General features: G+C 47.4%; 1 pseudogene; it reads left to right on the top strand.

The window, feature by feature from the left end:
• Positions 1-5,003: 5,003 nt before the first annotated feature.
• On the top strand, positions 5,004-5,104 carry LOC116890374 (annotated as a pseudogene).
• Positions 5,105-14,051: the final 8,947 nt, after the last annotated feature.

Raw genomic sequence — 14,051 nt, 5'->3', positions numbered from 1 at the left:
CCTTCAAAAGCCTGAGTGTTGCTGCTTTGGAGAAACCAGCTCTGGCTGGACACCCGCCAGTAAGGACAGGGCCTTGGGCCTGCAAGGAAGTCCATATTGATGCCAGGAAGGGTCCCTGGGCCTGAGAATTCCAGGGACCACTGAGCATCTGCCCCATTAGCCAATGACCTGGACAGGGATGGCTGTTCTGTACCTTTTTTTTTTTTTTTTTTTTTTTTTGTCCCCTTTTTTTTTTGCCAGAAACTGTGAAGACCTTGTGTGAGGTATCTTGCTGGACCTTAGTGTCCTCATCTGTAACAACCAGAACATTCGCTGGATGCTCCATGACCCCTTCCAGGCTTTGTAAGTCTATGGCTTGGAGTTGCTGAAGTGGTGAGGGACCAGTTTCGTCCCCGTTGGTTCTCACGCTGGGAGCCCATCCTCATTTGGTCCATGCCCAGTCGTGGCTTCACCCCTTTGCGGTTTGCCCTCCTCACTCCTCTCTCTGGTCTTGGTGAGAAACAACCAAGGGTTGCTAAAGGTGGACAGCTCCCAGGTGCCGTAATGTCACCACCTCAGCTGAATCTTGAGTAGGTCCGTGTCCCCACCAGCAGACAGGCTGGGCCATCGTCATTCTGCTTCTAGGTGACAGTTCAGGAAGAGTGGACACTCAGAGCCTTTTAAAGGAATTCTCTCTGATGGGACGAGAGAGGGAACGTCCTTCTAAGTGTTTAGCTTTTTAAAACCACTTCTTCACCAATTTCTTTTCCCAAACTTTCTCTCAGAAGGCAGTGTGGCTGCTTCCTCAGGGAAATCGGACCTGAGACTTCTAGCAACTCCTGTAGCAATGAGAACTCACAGAAGGCAGGAACCCCTTTTTTAGAATTTCCAAATGCATCCTGCAAAGAGAGAGAGAGAGCTGTTAGGGACTGACAAGCACACTGTTTAGATAAGAAGCAATTAGCCTTTTATATTTGAGCTGTCTGCAGCATCTTTCCAAACTGTGGCTCCTGGGTGGCAGGTGGACAGCTGGAAAGGAACCGGCTGTCTCATGTGATGTCCTTGCCAATCCCCCTGAGGAGAAAATTCTTCACATGGCTTCTGCATGTACAGTATTTGGGCAGAAAAAAAAAACAAACCAAAATTAAAGTCCATTTGAAATTGGTTTTATGTATGGCTTTCTGAGGGTGGTCTTCATTCCAGGAGAGAAGAGTTCTGAGTAATTAAAAAGGGGAGGGGGATGCTGGCTGGGTTGTTTGAGAGGTGGGGAAAGAGGTACAGCTCAGAAAAAGGTCTGAACTATGACGATGCAGGTCTCTGGCCCCCGCCTGGGGTGCTTGGTTACCACAGCAATGTTCCTGGGCCACTGGAATCAGACTGGCCTGTTGGCTTCCCAGTGTGGTTCCCCTGGGACCCTTTGTCTCCACAGACTCTACAAGGAACACCCAAGTAGAGGGCACAGGGGAGACAAGGCAAAGGCTGACTCCGGCCACACCTTATAGAGACAGTGAACAGTCGTCAGCTCTGGAGCTGGGGTTTGCAATAATCCGGGACCTCGGCAGCACCTCTTGCCCTCCCCTGCCTCTAAAAGACGGGACAATCCTAAATACAAACTAAGAATTCCAACAATTACTAAGATGTAATAAGACATAATTAAGCAGTGTTTATCACACAAGATTTTTCATTATTACAAAAATTCATCTCTGCAATTTACTACATTAATAGATTAAAGGAGAAAAATGTGTTTATCCTAATGCAGAAAAGACGTTTTATAAGGTTTTATCCTACTTGTAATTAGAAAAAAAAACCCTAGGAAACAGAAGAGGACTTTTTAAATTCGATAATCTTCATACATCAAAAAAACAAAAGCGGGGCTTGAGAGAGGAGATGGTTCTTTGGTTAGGAGCACTTAGTTCTCTGCCAGGGGACCAACCCTCAATTCTCAGCACACAATAGGCAGCTCACAACTGCCTTTAATTCCAGTTCCAGGAGTTCTGATGCCGCCTCTGGCCTTCACCTGCCCATACACAGTACACATACAGACAGGCACTCATGTACACTTAACTTTTTAAACTATATATTTTCTGGATTTGGTGGCACATGCGTATAATCCCAGCACTGGAGAGGCAGAAGCAAGTGAATCTCTGGGAGTTTGCAGTCAGCTTGTTTTACATAGAAAATTCTAGGCCATCCAGGGGTATATAGTGAGGCTGTCTCAAAAAGGAAACAATAACCTTCATTTAAAGGGGCCGTGTATGTAGCTACCGATGTGGTTGGAAGCCTTGTGTCCTGTGCATGCCGGTCCCTGAGTTTGATCCTCAACATAAAAATAAAAAAGGCAAAGCTGATAACCATTTATGAAGCAGAAAACAAGATAGATTTAAAAGAACAAAGAATAGAATAAGAAAGTGGAGTGAGTTCACTGTGCAAGCTTTGCATCGTCTACTTGTAGGGTGTCATTGGAAGGGAGGCTGTGATGAAGGATGCACAAACAATAGTTTAGAAAAGAAAATAGTAAAACATTGAACAACCAGTTAATAAAAACATACAGTGAAGACAGGGTCCGTTACTAAAAGTACACAAGCCAAAAGAAGGGGAGAAGGGAAAGAAAAAGGAACGAAGAATGGTTGGTGTGTTAGGGTTTCTGTTGCTGTGAAGAGATACCGTGACTATGGCAACTCTCACTGGGGCTGGCTACAGTTTGAGGGATTTAGTCCACGATCATCATGGAGGGAAGCGAGGCAGCCTGCAGGCAGACGTGGTGCTGGAGAAGGAGCTGAGAGAACTACATCTGGATCTGCAGATAGCAGGAGACTCTAATTCCATACTGGGTGGGGCTTAGCACAATCAAAGCCCATCCCCACAGTGACACACTTCCTCTAACAAGGCCACACCTCCTAATAGTGCCGCTCCCTGTGGGCCAAGCTTTTAAACACATGAGTCCATGGGGGCCAAACCTATTGAAACCACTACAGCTGGGTAGGAAAGAAAAAGACTGTGTACTTTCAGTAAGCACATAAAAAGAATTTGGGGCCTCAGAGAGACCAGTTGCAAGCCTGAGCACCCATGTGCAAAAGCCTTGTGTGGTGGTGTATGCCTGCAACCTCATGGCTGATGGAAGGAGACCGGAGAATCGCAGGGGTCTCTGGCCAGTCAGCCTTATCAAACTGGTAAGCTCCAGATTCACTGAGATACACATCTCCAAATATTTGGTGCGTGGAGCTTGAGAGGTGGCTCAGTGATTAAGAACACTGGCTGTTCTTCCAGAGGATGGGTTCGATTTCCTAGCACCCACATGGCCATTCCCAGCCATCTTTAACTCCAGTTTCAGGGGTTATTTGACACCCTCTTCTGGCCTGTGCTGTCACTGCTTACATGTAGTTATACAATAAAACATGCAGGGAAAACACTCTACCCATAAAATACAAATAAGTGCATTTCAAAAACAATTTAAAGGAAGACACCTGATAGCCATCTCTGGGTTCCATGTGTACACTCAGACACATTCATAAGCATACCTACATATGCATGTGCACACACAAACAAATAATTTGACAATTTAAAACCCATGATTTAAAAAAAAATCTCAAAATTAGGAATACAAGGAATGTCCTTAACCTCATGGGATGAATTTACAAAAAACTGAAGTGTTAAAGACTGTCTTTGTTAGGGTTTCTAGTGCTGAGAAGAGATACCATGACCATGGCAACTCTTACAAAGGAGAACACTTAACTGGGGATGACTTACAGTTTCACAACTTTAGTCTATTCTCATCATGGCAGCTTGCAGGCAGACATGGTGCTGGAGGCGCTGAGGGTTCTACATCTTGATCCATAGGTGGCCAAGGAAATGGTGAGCCACACTGGACATAGCTTGAGAATAGAAGATCTCAAAGCTTGCCCCAACAAAGTTGGGCAAGCAGAAGGGCCCAAGTGAGGATGCTGACACGCTGGTCACACCTCCTAATAGTGCCGCCCTCTATGGGCCAAGTATTCATGAGTCTATGGGGGGTTATTCCTGTTCAAACAGCCACAAGGCTAAAGCCGAGCATGTAATCTCTCTCAGTGTTTTGGAAACAGGAGGGCCAGAAGTTCCAAATAACCTGGGCTATATGAAACGGCAATATCTGGTCTCAAAACTAAAATAAATCAAGTGTGATGGCTGAGCCCAGCACTTGGGAGACTTTGACAGAAGGACAGGGAGTTTAAGGATATCCTAAACAAATCAAATGTGATGGGAGACTTTGACAGGAGGACTGGGAGTTTAAGGATATCCTGGGCTACATAGTGGTTCTAGGCCAGCCAAAGTGAGACCCTGTCTGAACCAAACTAGGGCCAACAAAAGGTCCCAGTGGGTCAGGGTGTTTGCAGCATGGTAGCATCCAAGCAGTCATGGTACTGGAGAAGCTGATATTTCTACATCTTCTGAAGGCAGCTATAAGACTGGCTTCCAGACAGCTATGATGAGGGTCTTAAAGCCCTCGCCCACAGTGACACACTTCCTCCAAAACAAGGCCACACCCACTCCAACCAGGTCACACCTCCAAATAGTGCCATTCTCTGGACCAAGCGTATTGAAACCACCACAGTTAACCAAGTAATTCAAGTCCCTTTTTCCCCCAATGAAGGGGACTGCAAATGTAAAAGTTGGCCCACAAGATCTATGGCTTCTTTATCCACAGTTAGCCAGTCCTAGGATGTACTTTTAAAAATGTTTATCTCCACTGTACATGGAAAGACATTTATCCATAGTCATTATTCTGTAAACAATAGTCTAGCTACTACTTTTCTAACGTGTGTTGTGTTAGGAATATGAAGATAAACAGGGGACTGTGTGTAGGACACATTCAAATACCTTGTCATTTATATAAACATCAGAATCTTCAGATTTGGGTGTCTGTGGGGTATCCTGGAAGCAACCATCATAAAAGTACCAAGAAGATCCTGGGGGTTTGGGAGGTTGCATTTTGAGTGGAAAAATATAAACCTCTTCTTACTTAACACTGTAGAAAAGTTAACCTAACCGTGCTCACCTCAGCAGCACAGAGACTAAAATTGGAACAGAGAAGATTAGCATGGCCCCTGCGCAGGATGACACACAGATTTGTGAAGCATTCAATTTCAAGAAAGAAAGGTTAACTCAAAGCAGACCACAGACATCAATCAAGAAAGCCACTAAAAGTAGAAATGGGGGTAGATCCTCATAACTTTGTGATAGACATCTTAGAGTATAAAACAAAAGAAAAAAGACACCTTGGGTTTCACAAAAGTTAGATTTCTTCTCTTTTTCTGAGTCACCACTAAAGATTCCTAAGAAGCCAGGCATGGTGGCTTGGCCCTGCCATTGTAACCATTGGGAGGTCAAATCAGGATGATTGCCATGAAATTTGAGGCCAGTCTGGGCTACGTGGTGAGTTCTAGTCAACCTAGACTATTATAATGAGATCCTGTCTTACAGAGGAGAGAGAGGGGGAGAAGGAGAGAGAGAGAGAGAGAGAGAGAGAGAGAGAGAGAGAGAGAGAGAGAGAGAGAGAGAGAGAGATTCATTACAAGATAAGTCCAGGCATGGTGGCACACTCTTTTAACCCCAGCGCTCAGAGGCAGAGGCAGGTGGATTTCTGTGAGTTCAAGACCAGCCTGGTCTACGTAGTGAGTTTCAAGACAGCGAGGGCTAAGTAGAGAAACCCTGTTTCAAGAATCCAAATATAAATAAACAAGGTGAGTCAAACAGGCTAAAAGATTTAAAGAGAAAGTTACAGAACTACGCAGATGCTGGGTGACCAGGGGGTGACCATGATTAATGCTGGGTTGGCACCTGCACCTCTGCTTCCAGTGAGTGACTGATCATAGTGCAGCCACTATGGGAAAAGGCGCGACAATCCCTCACAAAGCAAGCACTCCCCCCACAGGATGCAGCGACTCCGGTCCTCAGTGTTTATCGGGAGTAATAAAAACACATCTTCCCAAAGGCAAGAACATCCAAGACAGCTTTACTCATTCATGAAAGCCCCAAATGGAAACCATCAAACTTCTAAACTGTCTGTTACATTTCATCCGAATACTGAAGAAAAAAAAAACACATAGTAGTTCGAAAAAGGGGCTTTATTAAGTAATTATATAATTAATTCAGTTTTTTTGTAAGACATGTTTTTACTGTAAACCAGGCGATTTTGGAACTCAACGTGTAGTTTAACCTGAAGCCAGGGATACCTCACCCTGCCCAGCTTACCAAGGAAATGTTAAAGCCAAAGGAAAGAAAACAACCAGTTTAGTAGCTGTGGTGGCTCAGGCCAGCACTCCAAACACTTCAAAGCAGAAGTAGGAGAGTCATGGTAAGTTCATGGCCAGCCTGGGCTACATATGAGACCTGGGCTGTAAAAAAGATGAATAACAAAAGAAAAGCAGACCAACTTAGCATCGGAGCAGCTATGAAGGTGGAAAAGCGGTTGGGAAAGCCTGGTGTCCTTCGGTGGTAGAGTGCCCACCTAGGCCCAGAGCACAGTCTGCAGCACCAGAAACAAAACCTAAGGCTGAGAGAAGGAACCCAAAGAAGCCAATTGGAAGGAGCGACTCATCTGACGCTGTTAGCAAACGTACGCTAATATAAGAAGTCTACCAAGGCTAGTCTTGGTAGAAGAAACACCCGAGGACAGGCAGGTAACAGCTAGCACAAGTGCCAAGCGTCTTGAGCCTATTTGCAGATGGTGTGGTGCAAGACCTGGTGTTGGAAACACCCTCCAGGGTGCTGGTGAGCGGAAACTGAGACGTTCACAGGAGTCACGAATGTCAGGGCCAGCTGAGATGGGCAGTGTCCTCGGTGGGAGCACTGTTCAAGGTGGCTCTGGGCTACGGCTGTATTTTTGTAGGTGTTAATGTGATGGGGGACATGCTACCGGCCCATGCATGTGCCTCTGGCGGTAGAGGAGAGGAAAACAAACTCACCAGAAGGGAAATGCAAGTTCTTTCCTGCTGCAGTGGCTCTGCAGCGCCATCTACTGACAGAACGCCGTGCTCGCGCTGAAAGAACCTCTTAAAGCCGCAGTTCTCACCCTGTGGGTCAAGACCCTTTGGGGGGGGGGTGTCGCCTGTCAGATATCTTACGTATTCTTTATGGTTGGGGGTCACCACAACATGAGGAACTCTATTAAAGGGTCGCGCCTTTAGGAAGGTTGAAGACCACTACTTTAAGGGAACTATGGCAGAACAGGTAATGGAGGGAAGATTGGAAGAAGCAACAGATGTGTAACTGCCATGGCTACCCACACACCTGTGGGAAAAGCCAATGTGGCGTATTGGGATGGGCAACCATGGGACACTACTGTGCCTGTAGAAGCAACAGCAGGGATGAACTGTCACAACAGCAACAACTTGTGCATGCTGAAGGAAAGAAAAGACACAAAGGGTAAATGCCATCACAAGGAATTCTAGAACATTCAAGGCTAATTTGCAGGGATGGGGGAATGTCAATTAGTAAACTTAAGTGTGGTGGTTTAGGCTTGTAATTCCAGCACTCAGGAAACTGAGGGTCAAGCATTCAAAGATAGTCTGGGTTACCTAGCCACACCCTCCCCTCCCCAAACAACAGAAGAAGAGTACATCGTATCTTCTGTAATTATACCCCTGCCTGGTAGTGTCTATTTTCAAAATGTCATCAGAAAACAGGAGTCTATGGTGCAGGGTGGAGACTACTATTGTTTCTGAGGGAATTTCTGGTCAAGAGCCATTTGAAAGGACTGGAGCTTTGGCAGAAGAGAACATTGGAAACTCATCTTCCCCCAGAAGGTGGAATGTAAAAGCAGGACCATCCTCGTGGCCAGACTGACTTATTCTAGATTCCCCCAGGTACAAGTGAGAAAGTGCACTGTTCAGGAAGCCTAAGCCGCGGTAGGGCATGGAACATACGAGCCTCCAGTCTTCTCATGTGGTGTTTTAGCTTGCTTTCCACAACTGCGATAAACACCATGGCCAAAAGCAACTGGGGAGGAAAGGGTTCGTTTCATCTTAAACTTTGTGGTCTATCATGGAGTCAGGGCAGGAACCCGGGAGGCAGGAACAGAAGCAGAGGCCAGGGAAAGACACCTCTCGTTGGCTTGTTCTTCATAGCTTGCTCGGCCTACTTCCTTATACACTCTACGACCACCTGTCCAGGGGTGGCACTGCAAAATGGTCTCGGCCCTCCCACACCATCCATTAATCAAGAAAATGTGCCAGGCGGTGGTGGTGCACTTGGAAGGCAGAAGCAGGCTGATCTCTGTGAGTTTGAGGCCAGCCTGGTCTACAGAACGAGTTTGAGGATAGCCAGGGCTACACACAGAGAAGCTGTCTTAGAAAACCAAAACAGGGGTTGGGGATTTAGCTCAGTGGTAGAGTGCTTGCCTAGCAAGCGCAAGGCCCTGGGTTCGGTCCCCAGCTCGAAAAAAAAAAAAAAAAAAAAAAAAAAAAAACCAAAACAAGCAAAAATAATACAAGAAAAAGAAAGAAAAAAAGAACTATGGGCTAATTTGATGGAGGCATCTTCTCAGTTGAGAGTCCCTCTTCTCAGATGACTCCAGCTTGTGTCAAGTTGACAAAAAACTTACCAGCACGTTTAGCCATCACCAGTCTCACAGTGTCCACAGTTTAGCCCCAGGCCCATGTGGTGTAAGGGGACAATGACAAAAGAGCTGGCTTATTAAGGGTGGATATTGTGGTGCACGCCTTAGTCCCAGCACTCGGGAGACGCAGGAAGGTGGATCTCAGAGTTTGAGGTCAGCGCAGTCTCCACAGGAAGTTTCAAGTGAACCAGAGCTCCGTGTTGAGACTGCAGCAAGCCGGCTGCCGAAGCATCAGGGCCCATGGAGTAGGGAGGAGCAGTCCGCCAGAGAAAAGGCCTCGCTGAAGATTCCACCGACTGCTGGAAGTGAGTCACCGAGAACCGCACATAAGACCAACACCTGCGCCAATAATAACGCTGAGAGGGAACCGTGAGGAGACTGCAGAAGTGCAGCGGCAGCTCCTTCATAAATAAAGCCTGGCGTGGCTCACAGGCTAACGCCTCCTGTACCGCTGCTAGCAGGGAGGCTCACGGTCTTGACTGCTTTGTGTCTGTATGCTTGCCTCAAGGTTCCATAGGTTGGTAAAGGACTCAGGAATGAAGATCTAGGCTTAGTTCTGAAAATATCAGCCAGGCTGTGGTGGGATACGCCTTTAATCCCAGCACTCTGGAAGCAGGGGCAGGGTCTCTGCAAGCTCAAGGCCTGCCTGGTCTGCAGAGTGAGTTCCAGGCCAGCCAGGCCACGTAGCAAGATACTGTATCAATAGTAATTATAATAATAATAGTAATAGTAATAGCAATAGTAATATCGTCTCCTCTGACTGAATATGGGAGTGCACACTGTAATCCCAGTTCTCTAGAGGTGGCGGCTGGAAGATCAGGAGTTCCATAGCACATTTGACCTAGCCTGGGCTACATAAGACTCTGGGTTTTGTTGTTATTGTTACTGATGTTGTTGTTTTGGGTGGTTTTTTTTTTAAATCAAAACCATAATTTCTATTATAGGTTTTATAAGGTTATCTTGTGGTTAGGGATGTAGCTCAATGGTAGAACACAGGCCTAACATGTGGTAAGGCCCTGGGTTCGATCCTCAGCCCTGCAAAAATGGGTACGTGAGTGAATGAAACCAATAAATGAATATGTTGATAAAAAGTCCCTTCCTTTCCTGGGCCTGAGAAATGACAGTGGCCCAGAGGGATCGTACTGAACTTCTCCTGTGCTGTGTATGCCTTGAGTGGCTTTTGGATGATGGATAATTAGACTGGCAGCCCGTAATCCAGTGCTCTTAGTGCTGGGCGCTATCTTAAGAGAGTTTTAAAGTTGTGTGCACAGGTATTTTGGCTGTGTGAACTGTGCAGCACACATTTTACTGTGGCCCTAGGAACCAGAAGAGGGTGATAGACCCTGTGGAACTGGAGTTTAGGACAGTTGTGAGCAGCCATGTGGGTGCTGGGGATCGAACCTGCGTCCTCTAGAAGAGCATCCAGTTTCTTAACTGCTGAGCTGTCTCTCCAGCCCCCTTTTTAAAAACTCTCTTACATTTACTTATGTTAATGGGGGAGGCAGCTGGACGTACGGACGCTGGAGCTTGCTGGCCAACTGGTCTAACCCAAACCAGTGAGCTCCAGGTTCAGTGAGAGACCCTGTCTCAAGAGAATAAAATGGAGCTGAGCGTGGTGGTGCACGTCTTTAATCCCCACACTCAAGAGGCAAAGGCAGGCAGATCTCTGAGTCCCAGGCCAGCCTGGTCTACAGAGTAAGTTCCTGGTCAGCCAGGGCTACACAGAGAAACCCTATCTCAAAATAAATAAATAAATAAATAAGCGAGATCTTGTCTCAAAAGAAAAAAAATCCAAGATACACAAATAGGCTATTGTGTTTGCCAATGCAAAGGTGCCAACATCACTAATCATTAGGGCAATGTAAATGAACGCTACCGTGAGACACTGCTTCATACCTATTAAGACGGCTGCTGTCAACATCAATGCACAGAAGATGATAAACATTCCAAGGGTGGACAGGAATTGGAACTCTGGTGCTTTGTGGGTGGAACTGAAAGCAACAGAGTATGGCAAGCAGGTTCCCAGAACATTAGGAGACCAGAGGTCCAGTAATTCTTTTTTGCGGGGCAGTGGACCGTGCTAGAAAGCTGGCACCCACCTGAGGACCGTAGGAGTTTCCTTACTACAGACCAGATTCCCGGCCTGGAACACGTGACCACAACTCCTCCCATAAGAACGTGACCACTGGTCCTGTAGTACAGAACAGAGTTCTTCATGCTGATGAGGTACCTAGAGGCCTTGAGGGTTTAGCCAATGAGCTTCCCTTCCCGGACATTCCTTCCTGCAGAAGGTATTCAGTCTCTGGTCCACCCTGAGGAAGGGTCCACCTCTTCTCCACGATGAACAGTGAGTGCACTTGGAACCGAGGACTGTCTCTCTCATCAAGAACCTCCTTGGGGGGAAGCCTTCTTCATACACAGCTGCTGCCTAGCCTCCAGCAGAAGGCCCCTCCACTAAGCTAAGCCAGAGTCTCTCCCCAAGCCCCCGCCCCCTGCCCAGGCTTCATCACAGACCCAGAGCCGTCTGTATGCCCAGGAGCTTGGGAACCCCTGACTCTTCGGCCTCACCCGGGCTAAGGTCCCCATCCTAGGCTGCATTCTCCCACCCCGGGTGGCTTCCCCCAAGCCCATCACCGTCGGTGCAGGGTAAAATGCCGTTGAGCATTGGGCGGGTTCATCCCCCTGAGCAGAGTTCACATGCCCCGGCGGCGGTGAGGCGGAATGTGGAACCATACTTTTTCTGAGTTCTTGCCCAAAAGAATATATATATCATAGACAAAATCCAAATGCCCACTGAGAGGTAAATGGATAAGCCGGATGTGGGGTGACCATAGAAACGGGAAGTTCTGACACATTTGACTGTGCTCATGAGAATTAAGGCTACTCTGTAAAGTGAAATAAGCCAGTCACAAGAAGACAAGAGCAGCGTGACCCCACTGAGTGACATGCTAGGAGCTGGGAGGGGCAGGAAGTGTTGCCACAGTGGTGTTTCAGTTCCAGTGAGACGGGCAGAATTACAGACTGAGACAGCCACACACCAACACCAGTGAACTGGACACTGAAAATGATGATGTTTCCCCCCCGAAAAAATATGGCAGATTGTATGCTATGCATGTTTCAACTATAATGAGAAAAACTGGGGAAAATAGATAAAAATACAAGTAAAATAAACAATTCCTCGCATTGACAGCCATGCGATGGGGACCAGGGTTTCAGTGGGTGGTGGACCTGATTAACCAGAAGATAGGATTTACATGTCAAAGAATACTTAGGGCAGTCAACAGTCTACACGCTTACTCTCTGTGACTTGCTTCTGTTTTGTATTTTGGGAAAAGGTCTCGTGTAGTTCAGGCTACACAAACTCATTATGAAGCAACCAATGGCCTTGCACTTCTGATCCTCCTGCCTCTGCCTCCCCAGTACAGGCACGGTGCTTGGTTTTTCCATGATGCTGGAGATTAAACCCAGGGCTTTGCTCGAGGCTAAGCAAACATTTGCCAACTGAGCCCCAGCCCCAGCCCCTCCTGTGGCCTCTTCCTGTGGCCTCTTCTAAGAAGGCAGAAGTAAGCTGTTTCTATCCTATTCCGGAAAATTACATTGAGCTCAAGTGGCTGCATTAGATGGCTTTCTGTAGCTGTACTAAACCACTGAGATCATCAGTCTTAAAGGAGGAAGGATCTGTTTCGGCTTTCCTCATCAGAGGCCTCAGCCCCAGGTCTCTTGGCTCTGTTGCATAACTGGCGGAGGAGGCCATGGCAGTCAGAAAGCCAACAGAGAGGACACGGCTGGTATTCCACAGACTCCCCCAAGGACACACTCCAATAATTTAACTTTTTCTCATGAGGCCCCCGGTATGATCCTTGAGAAAAACAAGGGAGTGCCATTAACTGCCAAGTCCCTAAAGTGCCTTCTGTTCCCAAGGTTCTCGGGCAGTCAAGGGAACAATGGCAGGTGGGCTGGAGCCAGAATGTCCAGTCGAGGTGAAGCTCACTCACCTCCATGGGAGCCAGATGAGTAGCGTTATCAGAAGAGGGGAGCTACTTCCCGCACAGGCTAAGTCAGCTCTTCCTCAGAATGCTGGTCATCCGGGGACAAAGCAAGCTGGCAAGGTATTAGTGCAGCTGCTTACGCAGTTTAATTAATGCCTCCCTTCCTGTGGAGAGCAGCACAATGAAAATGGACCGCTGAGGAGAAAAGCGCTACTGGTCCAGCATGCGCCGCAGACTTTCTACGTTTCAGTAAACCTTGTATCTGGTAGGGAGCTTTTGCGTGTTTTCATTAGTCTCAGTGATCTTTCCCATCCTGTCCTACAGAGCTAGCTGGGCTGTGCTGTGGACACCGCTCTCCTCACGCCACACCCTAATTATACCCGCAGTGGGTCTCGCCACTCCCTAATAATGCCACAAGCTGGCAACCAAAAGCCTTTGAGAAACATGTAGGATCTAACCCATAGCCAGTGGTGGTAGCTCACGGGGGAAGCAGAGGGATGTGGATCTCTGAGTTCAAGGCCAGCCTGGTCTACAGAGTGAGTTCCAGGATAGCCAAGACTACACAGAGAAAAACCTGTCTTGAAAAATTAAAAAAAAAAAAAAAAAAAGATAAAACCCATAGACACGTACACGCCCCTGGGCATGTTTTAGGAGACTGATGCTTGTTGGGAAACACACCAGGGAATCAAATGTCTGAGTTCTCAGGACAGCGCTATCCTATCCCACGTCCTTTGACTCTCTGAAACTGGGGCTGTACAGAGCTGAGCACAGCGTGGTCTGACTGGAGCAGAGCCGGCTTGAGGAAGCCAGTGAATCCTGCCCATGTCGAGTCCCCTCCTCTGCCAGCACATTTGGCACCTTGTTCTGGTGAGGGCCAGCACTCACCACAAGAGATGTGTCCCCACTGTCTTAGACAGGTGAGGGCACCTTGAGAGATCATCTTAAATACAATTCCTTAGCTCCTCCTGGCCTGTGCTAGGACAGTTGAATGTCTCTCGGCTTGGGCAGGAGAAAATGTTGCAGGTAAGAGGTTACTGGGAAGGTGAGCCCAAGTCCAGATCTCAGCTGGCCAAGCAGAGGTGTGCCTGATGTGGGGCTCTCTAGTCTCTTGTTTTGAGCACATTTTCTCCTGGTTAAGAGGGGACAGGGGACTGGGCTATACCCAAGTACCAGGCAAGATGGGGAACTGGGGGTACCTGGTCAGATCCAGACCCCAACCGCACCCCAGCTCATTCTTCCTGCATTGGAAATCATTGCAAATACGCAATTTATCCACAGCAAACATACGAATTAAAACTTTTCTTTTCCTTTTCTTTTTTGGTTTTTCTACGGTCTTCTTCTTCTTCTTCTTCTTCTTCTTCTTCTTCTTCTTCTTCTTCTTCTTCTTCTTCTTCTTCTCCTCCTCCTCCTCCTCCTCCTCCTCCTCCTCCTCCTCCTCCTCCTCCTCCTCCTCCTCCTCCTCCTCCTCCTCCTCCTCCTCCTCCTCCCCA

Source organism: Rattus rattus, chromosome 1 (assembly GCF_011064425.1).
Source record: "Rattus rattus isolate New Zealand chromosome 1, Rrattus_CSIRO_v1, whole genome shotgun sequence".
In the NCBI taxonomy this organism is placed as follows: Eukaryota; Metazoa; Chordata; class Mammalia; order Rodentia; family Muridae; genus Rattus; species Rattus rattus.
Note: the sequence above shows the minus strand (reverse complement) of the source record. Positions and strands in the feature narration are given on the sequence as shown.